Source organism: Pelodiscus sinensis, chromosome 14 (genome assembly GCF_049634645.1).
Source record: "Pelodiscus sinensis isolate JC-2024 chromosome 14, ASM4963464v1, whole genome shotgun sequence".
NCBI lineage: Eukaryota > Metazoa > Chordata > Testudines > Trionychidae > Pelodiscus > Pelodiscus sinensis.
In genome coordinates this window covers 16,754,483-16,771,300 of record NC_134724.1, presented here as the reverse complement: position 1 = coordinate 16,771,300, position 16,818 = coordinate 16,754,483, and the positions used below count along the sequence as shown (strand labels likewise).

Genomic DNA, 16,818 nt, shown 5'->3' with positions numbered 1-16,818 from the left:
AATTCATACTAATTTAGACGCCATTATAAGGCACATTCAGAGGTGATAAGCAAGACTGTGTAAATGATGTATTGCTAAGCTGGTGAGAATATAAGGGAGCCTATTTATAAGAGAGTTTGAGTGTCATTTATTTGATTAAAAGTATCATTGACACCATCTTAAACCTCAATTTTTGCCTATAAACCCTCAGCAAAAGGGGTAGGGTGGGAAAAAAGGGTTCATGGCTTGACCACTGCTACAATTTGGTGATCTTCAGTAGACTCGCCGACGGGGAGGGCAAAGAGGGTAGCTGCTTCTGAGCCCAGTGATCCAAAGTGGCCAGAGCCTTGACTTTTTTAAATCACCATCATGCGGCACACTCCTGACAGTGCTAAGGGCTGGAGAAGTGGGGGGCAGTGTGGTGTGATCTGGGTGGCGTTGAGGGCTAGCTGCTCCTAACCCCATCCTTTCTGCCTGAGGCTCCACCCACCCCTTATGGGAGCATGGAGCTGCTCCTCCCACCTTGCCCAGGGGCCCAGCAATTCTGTCAGCACCACTGATCCTGAGTCAGACACCAGAACAGCCTTCATGAGACACAGGCAATGGGGCATACATTACAGTGCCCCTGAGTTGCCTTTAAATGGCCCCCGGGGCCAAACCAGCCCTGGTGCATATGTCTACCCTGAAGCAGCAAGTGAGTCTTCCATTCTGGGTAGATACACTCATGCTAACAGGGCTTAAGCTAGCATGTTCAAAATAGCTGTATGGACATTGAGGCACCAGCAAAGACTCTGTCTCAACACCCAAGTGCAAGCCTAGAGGATGGAGTGGGCTTGCACTCGAGTGGCTAGGAAAAATCTTCTATCTGGGCTGGGAGGTTTTCTCCCAAGTGCAGTGCGGACATACCCATTGGTGCTGGAATCAGGGATACTGAGGGTGCTGCAGCACCCTCTAGCTTGAAGTGGTTACTAACATGCAGGGCTTACAGTTTGGTTCAATGGCTCTCAGCTCCCCCACTATACACATTGTTCCAGCCCCTCTGGACATAATGCTAGTGGCCCCAGGATAAGGGAGTTGCAAACACAGTGGCTTGATAAGAGAATCTGGCCCCTAGGCTGCTTTCTGAATTTGGCCTTATAAAGCATCTGTGCCTTACTTAGCAACTGCTTAAATAAAAGATGTTCAGTCCCAGGCCCTTGATCAGATGCTAACAACTCTAAGAGCCTTCTCAGTGGGGAAAAATTGAATTTGGATTACAAAAAATTGCAAATTATCAGCCATTTTAACCTCATTTTGTCCTGTTAACGGAATGTCCTGTGTGATTTCTATGCTAAAAGGAGTAGAACGTCAAAGACATTGATCTTGGCTCTGGCTTGGTTTTTACAGGTTTTGGATCTACTCCATCTTGGCACCATGTTACTGATTTTTATTAGAGTCAAAGCACCTGCTCTCCTGAAGTGACTTTATTTTTTCATTCCTTTTTCAGTGAATCCTGCTTGACCAACGTCAAAATAAGAGCTTTGGAGATGAAAAGACTCAGGTAAGCCATGATGGGTAGTGGTCACAGAAGCTCCCCTCATGCTGCCATCCTTCCCCATATGCTCCAAACATGAGATGGAGGGACCTCCCTTACAGCAAGATGGGAGTTTACTTTCCTTGCACACGTCTATGTACGTTTGTATGCTGCTCTCATCACTATAGTACCTGAGTGCCTTCCAGTTGCATGTTAAGCAATGTGACTACACACCTGTCAAGTACTGGTTGTTCTGTCATCCTCTTCCCAGAGGCAAAAGCAGGTGGAGTGGATTGTCTTGTTTCATGGGGGAGGAGGTTAAAATGTATTTATATAAATATACCTGTTGTTGTGTGTGTTTTATATTAAAGAAGACAACATGATCAGAGAAATGCACCTTTCACTTGGAACAGAAAGTGGTGATATTTGTAATAGTTACTTCCTGGAGGAGTTCATTCCACAGTCAGGGTGTGTCTACACAGCAAAGTTATTTCGGAATAACGGCTGTTATTCTGAAGAACTACGTGAGGGTCTACACAGCAATTCCGTTATTTAGAAATAATTTTGAAATAATGGATGGCTTATTCTGACTTCTGTAAACCTCATTCTATGAAGAATAACACCTGTTCCGAAATAGATATTTTGAAATAAGGTGTGTTTAGACGCTCCACTTCTGCTATTTTGAAATATCCGCTCACCAGGGTCATTCTAAGTTATTCCTCCGGGGACTCTAAATCGAAATAGCATGTCTACATTAGGGAAGCCTGCCTCGGACTAATTTTGTGGCTTCCCTGCAGTGTAGATATGCTATTTTGAAATAAGCTATTTCAGAATAACTATTCCGGAATAGCTTATTCCTAAATAACTGCAGTGTAGACGTTGCCTCACAGACCATCCTCAGGGGAGGCTCTGTCTGCCGTACAGATGAGCTTTACTCTCATTGCATATTCACTGCTTAGCCTCTCTGCTGAGATGCCCAAGAAGGATGCTGCTGTCAGTTGTGATGGGTTTTGTGGCATGCAAGGAGTCTGCCAGGAAGGATCTGAATAGATACCACCAGCCAGGGGCAGATGACCATTTCTCGAGGCCCAGGGCAGTACAATTTTGCGGGGCCCCCCTTTGCCACAGTGCATGCACGGTGGCGCCACAGCACGTGCACGGGGCTTCTTGAAGCACGGGGCCTGGGGCGGCCGCTCCACTCGCCCTGCCCTATATCCGCCCCTGCCACCAGCTCATTTCACTTAAGCCGCTTCATAAACATTAAGGCTGTGTCTAGACTGGCCAGTTTTTCTGGAAAATCAGCCGCTTTTCCGGAAAAACTTGCCAGCTGTCTACATTGGCCGCTTGAATTTCCGCAAAAGCACTGACTTCCTACTGTAAGAAATCAGTGCTTTTTGCGGAAATACTATGCTGCTCCCGTTCGGGCAAAAGTCTTTTTTTGAAAGACTAGCGCAAAAGGGCCAGTGTAGACAGCAGAGATTTCTTTTCCGCAAAAAAGCTCTGATCGCGAAAATGGCGATCGGGGCTTTTTTGCAGAAAAGCGCGTCTAGATTGGTTACAGACGCTTTTCCACAAAAAGTGCTTTTGCGGAAAAGTGTGCTGCCAATCTAGACGCTCTTTTCCGAAAATGCTTTTAACGGAAAACTTTTCCATTAAAAGCATTTCCGGAAAATCATGCCAGTCTAGACATAGCCTAAGTATTTGAATACCACTATCATTTCTTCTCTTTCCCTCGCCCCCCGTTCCGCTATTAATTCTTTTTCAGACTAAACATACCCAGTTCTTTGCTCATATGGCTGCCCTCCATCCCTCTGATCATCTTTGTTTCTCACCTCTGGATCCTTTTCAGTTTCTCTACATCCTTTCTCTACAGTGGTGTGACAGGATGTACCAGGCCCTCTGAGGCCCCTGATAGAGGCATCAGTCCTGCCACCCCAACATAGAAAAGGAGCAGTTAAGGTGGGCCCTCCAGGCCTGCCTAGAGAGGCTGCAGGGAATCAGCCAATAAGAACACAGCAGGTGCAAATAAAAGGAGCTGAAGGGCTGAGCAGGTCAGTTCCTGGCTGGAATAAGGATGGGGGCTCTTTGCTGCTTTCAGGAACTCAAAGGAGAGCCAGAAGATGAGTGCTGGTGGCACTTGTATTTGATGAGGAAGGAGAGGAGTGGAAAATTTTAGACCTGAGGTACAGGTGAAGAGGAAGGGTTACATGGGAAATGGCCCAGGGAGTAGCAGCATTCCTAACCATTAAAGAAAGCAGTATGTGACAGCTATTGATATAGTCCCTGGGTTGGAACCCTGAGCAGTGGGTGGGCTGGCAAAGTGGTCACAACCCTAAGAAGGACAAGTTTTGTTTGTTTAAAAGCTCTAGGGTGGGGCTGCAGAGGGCCACGCATTTGCTGACCTTTGTTACCCTGAGGAGGAGGACCAAATCTGAAGGAGTAATGTGTCTGGAGAGCTGGGATGAGAAGAACTAATATGGTAGAGTCTTCAGGGAGAAAGCCCTGGAGGCACTGCTCCATGCTAGAGCAGGGATAGACTTAAAGCTAGGCCAGAGGGGGATGAGAACTGAACCCAGAGACAGGGCTGCAGATACTAACCTGGGCACAGTGATAAGCCCTGTTGGACTTTTGCCACCCTGGAAGGGTTTCTTCCATGCTTTTAGGCTATGTGTGACTTAGCCAGAAGGCCAAACCACCGAAGACCTGCCTGATAAGGATAACCTCTGACAGGCACAATAAAAAGATGGAGGTGAGAGTGCAGGTTCACATGCACCCAACAGGAGGCACTCATGAGAAGTGAGTGCACACCCTCGCAAGCAGTGATCAAAATTGGACACAGCACTGCAGCTGTACACTCACCACCGGTGACTTGCATGCTATGCCTTTTTTAATGCAATCCAAAACCCCATTGCTTTTTGTGAAGGCGGGGAGAACAAAACTGCATTGTTGACTCCTCTTGAGGTTGTGATTCACCACAACCCCTAGAATCCTTTGTATCAATGTTGTGGCCAAGGCACCTAGCCCCCATTCTGAAAGATTCAAAAATGTATTTGTGCATTTGTTTTTCCCTCCCTATGCACCTTACATTTGTCTTTGAATTTCATTTTGTTGTCTATAGCCCAGATCCTCAATTTATCAAGATCCTTTGAATTTTCACTGTATCCTCCAAAGTGCTTGCACATACCCCCTCGACCCAGCAGTTTAGTGTCATCTGCAAATTTGATCAATATATTCTGTATTCTACAGTCAAGTCATTAATACAGATGTTAAATAACATTGGACGCAGAACAGATCCCTGACATCATTCTATTAATAATTACTCTCTTTGTGGTGTTTTAACCAATTATATAGCCACTTAATGGAAATTCTATTGACCCCACATTTCTCTAGCTTAGTTATCAGAAGGTCATGTGGGACTATGTCAATTATCTTGCTAACATCCAGGTATAGAATGTCCTCTGCATTTCCCTTATTCACCAGACTAGTTACCTTATCAAAGAAGGAGATGGAGCTGGTTTGGCATGGTTTGTTCTTAATAAATCAATGCAGGTTACCGGTGATCACCCTTTCATCCTTCAGGTATTTACAAACTCCATGTTTTCTACATTATTCTAGTAGCTGCCTAGATATCAAAGTCAGGCTGAGTGCTCTACAGTTCCATGCTCCTGCTTTTTCACCCTATTTAAAAGGGGGTACCATGTTAGCCTTTTTCCAGTCTTCTGGGAGCTCTGTCATCCATGAGTTTGAAATATTATTGTCAGTGGTTACGAGATTTCTCCAGGTAATTCCTTTAGCACTCTGGGGTGAATAGCATCATGCCCTGTTGGCTTGAACACAGATGATAAAACTGAGGCACGGGGAGGTTACTGTAAATGACTTGGCCAGAGTCATAAAATGAGTCAGTGGCAGTCAGGAATAAAACAGGAGTCTTGATTTCTAGCCCCAAGCTCAATCCATTTAACAGCAGCTACCATCACCTTCTTTTCCTAAGGCACTATATGCTCCTTTGAGCAGGGTTCTCTTTTTTACAGATTTGTACAGCACCTGCCACATGATTCCTATCACAACAGAAATGCCCAATAATACTGAAATCATCATCACATTTGCTCCATTAGCAGAACCGGTTTTGTCTGTCTCTAAAGATGCATGTTGCTATAGTGCCGCTTACTGGTAAAAGCGTATCAGAGGCAATCAAAGAAAGATGGCTGAGTCCCAAAATTGTCCAGGCTCATGTTACCCCTCCTCCCTCTTGTGAATAGTTCAGATATAAAAGCTGCAAACTAGGTGCAGTTGTGCATGAAATATCACTATATTTTAAAGCATAAAGAAATCTAGGGCTGGGGCAGTGACAGAATTTAAGGGTGTTAGACGCCCAACTCTTTTTAGGAAAATCCTTATGCAAAAAGCTTCCTGTTAAATACTCTTTTGTACAACTCCCTTTCTGCATTTAAAATATTTTGGTCCTTTTATTTCTCTCCTTTCGCTTCTCCTCTCCCTGATCCCCCCAGAAGGCTCCATCTACTATATACTGAATATTGTCTCTAGCAATGAGTACAAATCAATTCTTCTTCCATGATGATAAATTATACAAGGCACATTAATTATGAGGCTCACATTCAGAAAGATTCTTTCTTGGATGAATGAATGCTGAGGTGTCAAAAGAAAAAGAGAAGGGAAAAATTACCTCAAAATAGAAAAATGGAGCACAATATTGATCCAATATGCAATATTGCCAAAATCACGTGGAAGACTTTCACATCTGAAACAAGCACGGAATGAAAGAACAGAAAGTGCTAAATCAATGTGCTGAATAGTTAAAAACAAAATTAAAGGTGACCTAGAATGCTATCTCAAGAAACTTATTTGAGATCCCAAAGCACTAAAAATTTAATAAAGACTTTAAACTGTTCTAATAAATGCATTTGATTTACCCCTATGCTATGAGAGCAATAAAAGAAAAACAAATGGTCTTACTTGGATGACTTACCAATGCAGACTATTCATAATAGGCCAACTCCTGTTCCCTGGGTATAGTTCAAGGGAGAGACTTGAGCAGGTGATATTGGGGCAAAAGTCAGGACACAATCTTTCCTCCAGGCCAGCAGTGGGCAATAACCGGCCTGCGAGCTGGATGAAGTTCACCAGGGTTAGCCTCTGGAGGGCCACCGCTGCTGTAATTACCTGTGCAGCTGCAGGTAGAGGCACTTGCTACTCCTGTTGGCTGCAGATCACCTTTCCTGGTCAATGGGAGCTGCAGGAAGCAATGTCCAGGTCTGTGCTGCTTTCTGCAGCTCCCATTGGCCAGGAATGGTGATCCATGGCCAATGGGAGCTACAAGCTCCCATACCTGTGGCCATGCAGCTAAGTGGTGGTGGCCTATGAGGGGCTAACCCTAGTGAATCGCCTCTGCTTAATTGCCCACCCCTGCTCCAGACTATAGACCACTAATGGAGCAGTGTTGTAGCAGCTACTGTAGCCTCAGAGCTGGAGAGGCCTCTCTGGCCACTGATTTCCCCCAGGACAAGAATTTGGCTAATAGAACTTCTTTATTGTGGATCCCCCCGGGCATAATGTCCTTCCTTCATGCTAATGTAGAAAGTCCACCCAAAATTTGGGAGAAAGGGGTAGAGCTTTGTGGCAGTTAAGGTATTTTCTCTACTGGTCTCTACTACAACTGCATTGAGTAGGAGCAGAGAACACACATCTCAGCTGACTCAGTCTCTGTGTACAACTTCCATAACTTCTCATTCAAGTCAGATGCCTCTACCAAAATCTAGCTACAAGTTAATGTCCCTGTTAGTGGACTGTTCTGAAGAGGGCGTTAGTATTTGCTACCTTTCCTTGGCTGCACCTGTGAACACAGTGTTCAGTCATGATGATGGGATTTGTGATCTGGACATGAGTACAGAAAGAAACTGAACTGAAACACCAATTCATATTACACTGGCCACTAAATAAGCTTTGGGTCACAACAATTTCCACTTCCTGGACTAAACACAAAGCAGAATCTTTGTGGTGGAAGGGTCCATGTTACAGGCCCTGAGCCATCCATTCTCACTTGCTACAAAGACATTTTAGACATGAATTCCCGTTTCATTGGTTGTGGCTACTGCAAGGATAGATCAGCCATGCCTTTCTTTCCCACAGATATCTCATGTCCCCTCCACCTGCTTAGAGATCAGAAATCTCCAGATTTGCTCTCACCTGCACTTCCTGCATGGCTGTAGCCAGACAGGAACCCCCCTGTAACATCCATCTTTGCTTGCCTGGAAGCATACAGACCACACAGAGAGCAGTAAAATCAGCATAGTCTTTGATGCCTTGACAGAAGGCCCGGATATGCTGGCTGCTGTGACCCTGGATGGCTGTAAAAAGAGATAGGCCAATTGCTGACCAAGAGGCTGCCGAGGAGTGCCCTTGACTGAAACCTATATTCATACGAACACACACTGTCCGGGGGGGAGGAATCTCTTGCCCAGTAAAGAATGTCCAGTACTCACAATTCACTTATCTTTCTTGCAAGTGTAAATTAAGTTGAAACTCCCTTGTAAGAACTGGTGTCACAAAGACGGACCAACACAATTTGGCATCTTAGATAAGAAAGAAGATACGGGCCCCTATGGGTATAAAGATGGGTCCAGCAGCACACTTACTCTGAGCATCAATCTACCATCTATCTGCTGGTCGGGTTAGGTAATTGGCCTCCCAAGGTTCCACGGGGACGCCCACCTCGTATTCGTCTTTCCTAGGAATTAAGGGACTGGCCCTGGCCTGATACGCTGGAGTCGAGAGGCACAGAAGGAGGTAAAAATTGTACCTGGATGCGGTCCTTTGTCTTAAGTGTACACATAGATTTAGAGCTCTTTAAAGATTAATCTGTCACTTGGTACCATTATTTCTATTTTCTATCTTTATTTTCTTTGCAACCATTTTTAAGATCTATATTTGCTAGCAGTTAAGAAATAGAGCAATAGCTATTGTAACCATATGATTTATAAGCTTCTTTAATAAACCTGTAATTGTTTAAGTTTTAACCTGACTCCTTCAGTTGCTGTAACAGAACCAAGCACAATTTAAAAGAACTCCAGCCGGTCATAAGGGACAGATACAGGCAGAGCTGGGCATTTGGATCGTGTCACTTCCAGGGGCCAGATCCGTAGGGGCATCTCTCAGCCTTCCCTAGGCTGCCCACTGCAAAGGGATCATGTATCCTAGCAGTCAAAATCTGAGGTGTAATAAGCTCTCCCTGTAAACTCTGGGGCGTCTGTCAGCCTGTTGGCTGCCCGCCGTGAAAGGACCTGGTCCTAGCGGTCAAAGACACGGACGTTAAACTTCTTGGGGAACCCGTCAGCCTTCCCTAGGCTGCCCGCTGCGACGGGACCTTGTGTCCCAGCAGTTGAAGACTCGGGTGTAACACACACACACACTGCCCTGACCATTGGCTGACAATGGCAAATGTAATTGAGTGCACAGTAGAAGCCTGATTGGCCTCTACATTTGCACATTTTGTAAAGTGGGTGTAAAATGCCTACCACTAACTTGAGCAGAGAATTCCGCTCAAGCAGCAGTCTCCATCCACTTCATGAAAGTATGAAGGACAACTCAGAGTAGAAGGCATTAGAGAATTGGTAGAGGCCAGTCTTTAAATACGTATGTCTGAGTCTAATCTCGCCTGGATGGAAATCGGGAGATACGTCCAGTGAAGTGAATCAGAAGCAAATGAGATCAGAATCCTTCCTGCAGGAATAAAGGGTGAGTGTATGCCGCATTTAAAAATATTAAGCTGGACTTGTGTGACGGCCTGATCCAGCTCTCATAGAAATCTTTCTTCAGCTATGGCCCCTTAAAGCACCCCAGAACTCTAAGCATTAGGAGAAACAAACCAGAGGCAATTAACAGAAATAGAGACTAACAGAGCAGAAAGCAATCGTATCAGGAAATGCCTATAAAATGAAGAGAACTTGGGCTGGGTAACAATCTAACAGAGAAACTAGAGTATCTTTTTAAAAGGAAACTTGTTATCTGGGCAGAAGCCTCACCCCATGTAACATGCAGACATCATACCATCCACACAAAAAGGGTTTAAACAGACCAGCAAAGCTACTGTTCACACAATTTAATTAGGTTTTTTTCTGCAAAAAGTGTCATAGAAAGTAAATAAAGGTCTCTGATCAAACTCTCCTCAAGTGCTTTGCCTCAAATCTCTATAGCAGAAAAGGTAATATTCTGACAGTAACTGTGATGTAGGAAGGCAAGCATTATCTGCACACCACAAAAGATGAACTTCTAATTAAACGAATAAAAACTGTTCTGTGGAGGTGCTGGTCTTAATCAATTAGTTTCCATTCCTTGAATAATGGCCAGTAAAAAATACATTTTTCTCACTATTGCCAATTGACCCAAGAGCCTTACAATGCCCATAATTTCCCATACTGGGCAGAAAACATAATTACCTACCAAAGAGAAAATGTAAGTGAATTATTAAGTCTTCAGAACTCCTTGTTTTCAGTCCAAATCAGTCATTATTTTGTAGTTAATCTTCTGCACATTTGTGGCAATGGGAGAGGCAGATGTTTAATTAGTTTTAGCAAAAAAGAAATCCATTAAAAATTGTCTTGCCTCTACTGAATGGGATTTATAATCTTTGTAGATGAAGACAATTGAAAAAAGAGAAAATACTCTGCAGGGAATCCAAGGAAATCTGTTTGTCAGAACATTCTTTCCTTCACTCCTGGACCTTTGGGACCTGCAGAATCCGATAGAAAACACCTGCATTTTCCAGCTGTCACAGGCACTTATTCCATTTATGAAAAAGAAAAGAAATCCTAATTAATCACAGGTCCATTTTTAATTTGCAGTGTTAGTGATGTTTGAAAAACACAGATGACTTACCAGTGTGTTGTATAGCAGTAAAAAAGGATACAAATGTCTCCAAGCAGATGAAAGTAGAAGGGAAGTGCGGTGTTCAGAAAGCACAGAAAACAGTGGAGTGACTCCAGCCTTATGCTAACATAGCTGAGAGCAGAGTTTGGGTCTGATTCTCCAGTCCTTGCTCACACTGAGCAGTCCTCCTGTATGTTCATAGTCCCCACTGAGGCCACTTGAGTAAGTGCCCATCGTGAGTAAGCTGTACAGAACTCGGCCCCTAATGAAGCATTGCACTAGTGCCTCATCAGTCAGCAGGTCCAACCAGTGGAGGATTTTCCGCACAGAAGGAATTCTAGAGTGGCATGGAGCTGTCATACCAATTTGTATGTTTTTACTCCTGCTACTCAGCACAGGGGCCATGTCAAGAGAAGAATGGAAATAGCCCTGGCATCCCTATGCTCTGCTGATCCCCAGATGCCAGAATTCAAAGCTATTGGCAAAGACTATGCATACTAGAAAAGCCCCGGGGCAGCTCTAATTTATGCCAAGGACTGGCACTGAGGGGGTGTTACATAGGTGGCTTAAAGGGAGCTTTGTCTACCGCTTTTACTCTGAGCTCAGCTTGTCTGACCCAGAGAATCTGGGCTTAAATAATTAAACACCAACCCCCAAAACTCTATTTGACATACATGAAGCATTTGTTCTTTCTCTCCCTCTCTCATTTTTGGAAGTGACTGAGCACAGCTGGCATATATGGTACTAGGTTAAAGCTGGTAACAAACCTTTTGGGATTAGAAAATCTCTCTAACCTGCTTGAACTCTAGAGTGGGAGTTTGGGTGGGAGAGAGGATGCATGAATGGGCTGGTGACATGATGTCTGACCAGGAGGGAGGGTGCAGGAGCAGGGTGGGGATGCAGGAGCGTGCAGGGGGGTGGGGGGGTGCTTGAGGATTATGGGTGTGGGGGGTCTGGGCACAAAGGGAGTGGGAGGGAATCTGTTTTTTGTTTTTTACTCTTGCCTAACAAACCCTGCTGGTATTTGGAGTTTTTCCTTTATGGATTAATGATTTTATGCAGCAATGCCACAATCTCTCTAATTAGTTACTTGCTAATGCCATTGTAAAGATTTTAATTATGGCCATTCTGCATTTCCAATTATTGCGAAAGTGGCCTAAAATCAAAGGGGGAGATTAAAAGGGTTTGATTTTGGTCAAACAACGGGATTGGAAGAGACAAGACTCTTAAATCTTGTCTACACTACACATTCCATCAAAAGACTACTTTCTAACTCATTTTTTCAAACAGTTTCAATGAGCATGGTTGTTTCATTATAGTCTTCTTTTAAAAACAATGTAACAATGTGTGATAGGGTGTGTTCCCCATACTCACCCTGGAGGGAGTAATGTAGGCCCCAAAGAATAATTCATGTATTGGGCTGTACATTGGGGAAATTGTGGCTAGAGGAATGCCTTAATTTGAGATAACTCACCTGTGCGGGAACAGGCAGCACTTCTTTAAAGCCAAGTTGCTGCTAGCAGAAAGGGGCTGCATGGAAGCAGCTGGTAGTCACTTCCTTAGAGAAGGGAATTTGGGCTGGCAGAGATAGCCAGAAGGAGTAGGAAAGGTGTAGGGGAAAGGTAGTGATGCTCAGGATGGTGCAGACGTGGGTGGCTGACCTTGAAGTAGAGGGTGGACCTGGGTTACCCTACTAGCCTCTGGGAAAGTGGCACCATGGGGCAATGAATGAGAAGACTGCTACACACTGAGTCACAGAAGAGAGAGAGCAGCAGGGACTGGGGGACTTGGAAATAGCTAATCCCAGAGTGGTTAGGAGGAGGCGCCCATCCTTCTGCCTGAGACTGTACCCCTTCCTTTCTGTTGACCTTCCTGATCACAAACAAAGTCTGAACCAGTCTGGCAGTTCCTGTGTCCCTATGCTGTAATCAGACACTCATTTAGAATATGCCTTAAGAAGAATATGTAATACTTTGGTTCCAAAGAAGCAGGGCACAGAGCTAACGAAAATGTGCATCAGAGGAGAGAACATACTTTATCTCACACAGCACAAGACTTATTTGTTTAGAAAGGCCTTTGATTGGCCTCATCAAAAGGGGAGGGTGGGTTTTCTTAACAGGCAATTAATTGTCTTTACTGATGCATTCAACTGTCATGGCAATCATCCCCAAATATACATTTCTAAATAAGTAAATACTGCCTGGAAAGCTGCCTAATTGCAATGTGCCCTGGGCACTGCTAGTGCTGCAGTGCTGTGCAAGTCCCCAGCTCCCACTGAAGCAGTGGTAAAAATCTTGAGCACACAACCTGTAAGAAGAAAAGGGGACATAGAAAGCAGCATTCAGGCAAATACCTCTGGCAGCCCACCTGCTCTTCACTCTGGGCTCAGCAGTCTCACTCACTCCTACACATTAACACTCACTGATACCTTACATTATTCTTAATGAGACCCTTCCCCCCCCCCCCCCCGTTTTCTTTTTAATGGAAAATTGGCTGTCCCTTAGGGTTCCAGTCCATTTTCTCTTTTATTCTCTAACCCATTGTGTGTGCCTTGGCACTAGGGCTCAATTCAAAACTCATTGAAGTCAAAGGAAAGATTCCCATTGAATTCAGTGGGCCCTGTTGATGAAGCCAAGCTGGCTATGGTCCCCTTCCAGTCTGTTTAACACTCCAGCCACAGTTTGCTACAAGGGAGGACACTCCTTATGTACACCTCCTAACCTGTCTAGCTCTGATGCTCAGTGCACAGACATCCATGTATGTTTACTCACTGTAACAGGATGGACTGCCCCTTTGACCCAGGCCCCCTGGCTCTTAGTCAGTCCTGTTTAGACCCACCCTGCTAGGATGCTGGACATAAAAGGAGCAAAGCCCAGCTGGTGAATGGGGGCTGTGGAAGAGGATGGACAGGTTGCTCTGTACTAGCCTGAGAGACTTGGAAACAATGTTCTCTTAAATTTTTCCCATCTATGTGTGGAATAAATTTTGTTATGTGCACTGAGGCATGAACAGATGTGCACTATCAGTAGAAACAAATGCTGCCAGCTGTGGGAGCTCTGCTAATCAGCTGAGCAGCATTTGAATCTCTCTTGAGTGGCTGCCCAAACACTCAGCTTACAGTGAACACCACTCAGGAGCCAAAGCTGGGCCAGGAGGAGGCTGGTGAGGCCTGATTTGAGGAGGTTTTGGAAGACTGAGTCAAAGGGTACGTCTAGACTACCGCGTTTTGTCGACGGAAGTTTTGTCGACAGATACTGTCGACAAAACTTCCGTCGACATAGAGCGTCCAGACACATTAAGTTCTGTCGACAAAGCAAGCTGCTTTGTCGACAGAACTCCGTAGTCTGGACGCAATGTTACAGGCAATAACACCTTCTGTCGACAGAGTTCTGTTGACAGAAGGTGTTATGCCTTGTAAAATGAGGTATACCAGCGTCGACAAAACTGCTGAGTTCTGTCGACATTATGTCGACAGAACTCAGCGGTAGTGTAGACGCTGGTATAGTTTTGTCGACAAAAGTCCACTTTTGTCGACAAAACTAGGTAGTCTAGACACACCCTAAGGGACTCCAGAAGAAGGAAGCCCAGCAGCGAAAAACTGGCTGGAGTGAGGAGCTGAAGAGATCACAAGGCAGGTGGAAGCCAGTCTGCACCACAGGACAAAGTTGAATTAAGATACACAACTTCAGCTATGTTAATTGCGTAGCTGAAATTGAAATAGCTTAACTTGACTTTTGGCGCTGTCTACACTGCAGGAAGTCGAAGGAAGAACACTCTCCCTTCGACTTCCCTTACTCCTCGTGAAAACAGGGTTACCGGCATCAACTGGAGTACCCCCTCAGTTCAAATTAACTATCTTAACTGGACTGCTAATTTGAACCCTGGAATATTGACAGTGGCAGCTTCGATATTCCTCTGTAGTGTAGACATACCCTAAGAGACTCTGGCAAGAAGGCCTAGGAGTGGCTACTCAAGAAATAGCAGGAAGCCAAACTCAAAGGGCACATCTACACAGCAGAACTAAAGTTGAATTAAGCTACACAACTTCAGCTGCATCAATTGTGTAGTTTAAGCTGAAGTAGCTTAATTCGGCTTTTGGTGCTGTCTACACAACAGGAAGTCAAAGAAAGAATGCTCTTCCTTCAACTGCCCTTACTCCTCATGAAATGAGGGTTACCATGAGTCTGAGTAAGAAGTCCTCCAGCTTGACATTATTTTGAAATAAAGGCTTGTCATGTAGATGTGTACTGTCAGTTATTCTGAAATAATGCTGCTGTGTAGACGTACCCAAAGAGCCCAGGAGGGGCTGAGGGAAGAGGTGGACAGGAGACTGGCAATGATGAAAGCTGTGCCCAAACACGGGGCAAAAGAGTGCTTCATGTAGTGAAGAGAAGACTCCCTTGAGAAGGAGGTGGGATTGTTTGGACCTGTGTTCCCTGGAAGGAGTGGACTTTAATTAATGACTTAACTGCAGGACTGAGTCATACAATCTCTGGTGGGAACAGGCTGAAGATAGTTGTGGGGTAACTGAGCTAGAAGTGCTACAATGCTGGGTCTTGGTGCAAGAGGGTGGGGGAGCTGTGAAACCTAACCAAGATTCAAAATAAATGGTGAAATCCTAGCCTTACTGAAATGAATGGGAGTTCTTCCATTAACTGCAGTGGGGCCAGGATTTCACAAAGATTCTGAGGGAAGGCATGAAGTCCGGGTCTCCTGTGACTGTTTGCACTAGAGTGGAGTGAACACAGAACTGCTTCCTATGTCTGCAGACAGTGGTGTCTTTAGAGATTATAAAGATGTGGAACACAGAAAACAAAAGCACAAGAGTTAAATACACAACACAGAAATACTGTCATTGCAGCCCAAGAAATTCCATGGGACTGATAATAAATGTATGGCAAAAGTGCTGTGTCACCTACCAGTCTTGAGACTGCTGGACTCCTGCTCCTGTGCCCTCCTTAATTCAAAGTAGGTCTTGCAGCTTTGGTGAACAAAATAGTAACTAGTCAGGCCCAATAACTTGTGGCTGAGCTGAAGCATGTCTCTTAGAAAGAGAGGCAATCTGGATTTGAAGACTTCAGACACCACATCTCAGGTGGCGAATTAGCTCTACTGCTAAAAAGTTGCATCCTATTTCTAGTTTGAATTTGTCAAGCTTGAACATCCAGCCACAGGATCTTGTTATGCCTTTGTCTTCTAGACTAAAGAACCCTCTACTATCAAAATCGTCTCTCCATGTAGATACTTAGACTTTTAGCCACCTCTTTGATCAACTAGATTGAGCTTCTTAAGTCTCACATTCTGGCATTTATTCCAGTCCTCAAATCATTCTTTTTGCATTTTCTGAACACTCGCCAGTTTTCAACAGCCTTTTTGAAATGTGGGCAGCAAAACTGGACACACTGTTCTGGTAGTAGCCTCACCAGTGCTTTATAAAAAGGCACTAGCACCTTCCTGTTTCCTGATTACCTAACTTGCATGTCTGTCATCTGAGAAATTCAAAAGATCTGACTAACACAGGCATCCATTAGTCTAAATACACCTTTTATTGAGGTCCATAGTGGGTGAGAAAATCTCTTTTATTGGACCAACTTCTGCTGGTGAAAGAGACAGGTTTCTGAGCTACTCAGAGCTCTGCTTCAGGTCCTGAAGTTATTACCTCACGCACTTTGTCTCTTTAATATCCTGGGTCCAACGCAACTACAACCTGGCAACCAATGCTTAATGAGGTAGGTATTATTGTTACAAGAAAATCCTGATTCATGCTTCACTGTTTTCAGCAATGTGTCAAGTCAGCACATTTTGATTACCTTCTCAGAGGACAATAGTGAGGTCAGAATCGCAGTTCACCAATCAGAACGGCTACACAAAATGTTGCATCCTAATTGGCTGATGCTGATTTCCATCCAGATTATTATACATAAGACTTTTTGCTGCTGGTCCTCTACCTTAAATTCCTGTCTAAATATTAATTTAAAAGGATCAAGCATGCTGCCAGCTTTTGCTGATAGATGGAATTTTTACCCTTGCTTTCTTGGTGTTTAATAACAGCCTTGCACAGACTGGCTTCTTGTTTCAGAGAATATTAAGATTCATTGTCCTTTAAGGTGAACATTGACTAAAGTGAGGCTGAAGTGATTTTTTAAAAATGATTTTGTGTGAATTTTAATCCTCATGAAAGATGAAATGTCCCATGACTGGAGCCTATTGTTTGGCCACAAAAGAAATCTGGCTTTTTATTATGACCTCAGCCCCACTGCCCTTTTCTCCCTAGTCTTTCCCTTCATGGTTGTGGGAATTCAGTAAGGAGCGACTGTGCTGTCTCGGCAAAGAAGGAGCACAGAACCATACCTGCATAGACATATGCTTTGCAGGCATTCGAGAGTGGGCAGTAAAACTCAAACTCAACCATTGAATGAGTAGCAGCTGCAATATCCAGTTCC

The 16,818-nt window shown here is 44.4% G+C and overlaps 1 protein-coding gene across 1 annotated transcript in view; it reads right to left on the bottom strand.

The window, feature by feature from the left end:
• Positions 1-16,165, bottom strand: part of MINAR1 (membrane integral NOTCH2 associated receptor 1) — a 66,702-nt gene extending 50,537 nt beyond the window's left edge. Inside the window, exon 1 of the mRNA XM_006139277.3 lies at positions 15,295-16,165. The gene's annotated coding sequence lies outside the window, so the exon portion shown is untranslated. The remainder of the gene's footprint in view (positions 1-15,294) is intronic.
• Between the last annotated feature and the right edge of the window lie 653 nt (positions 16,166-16,818).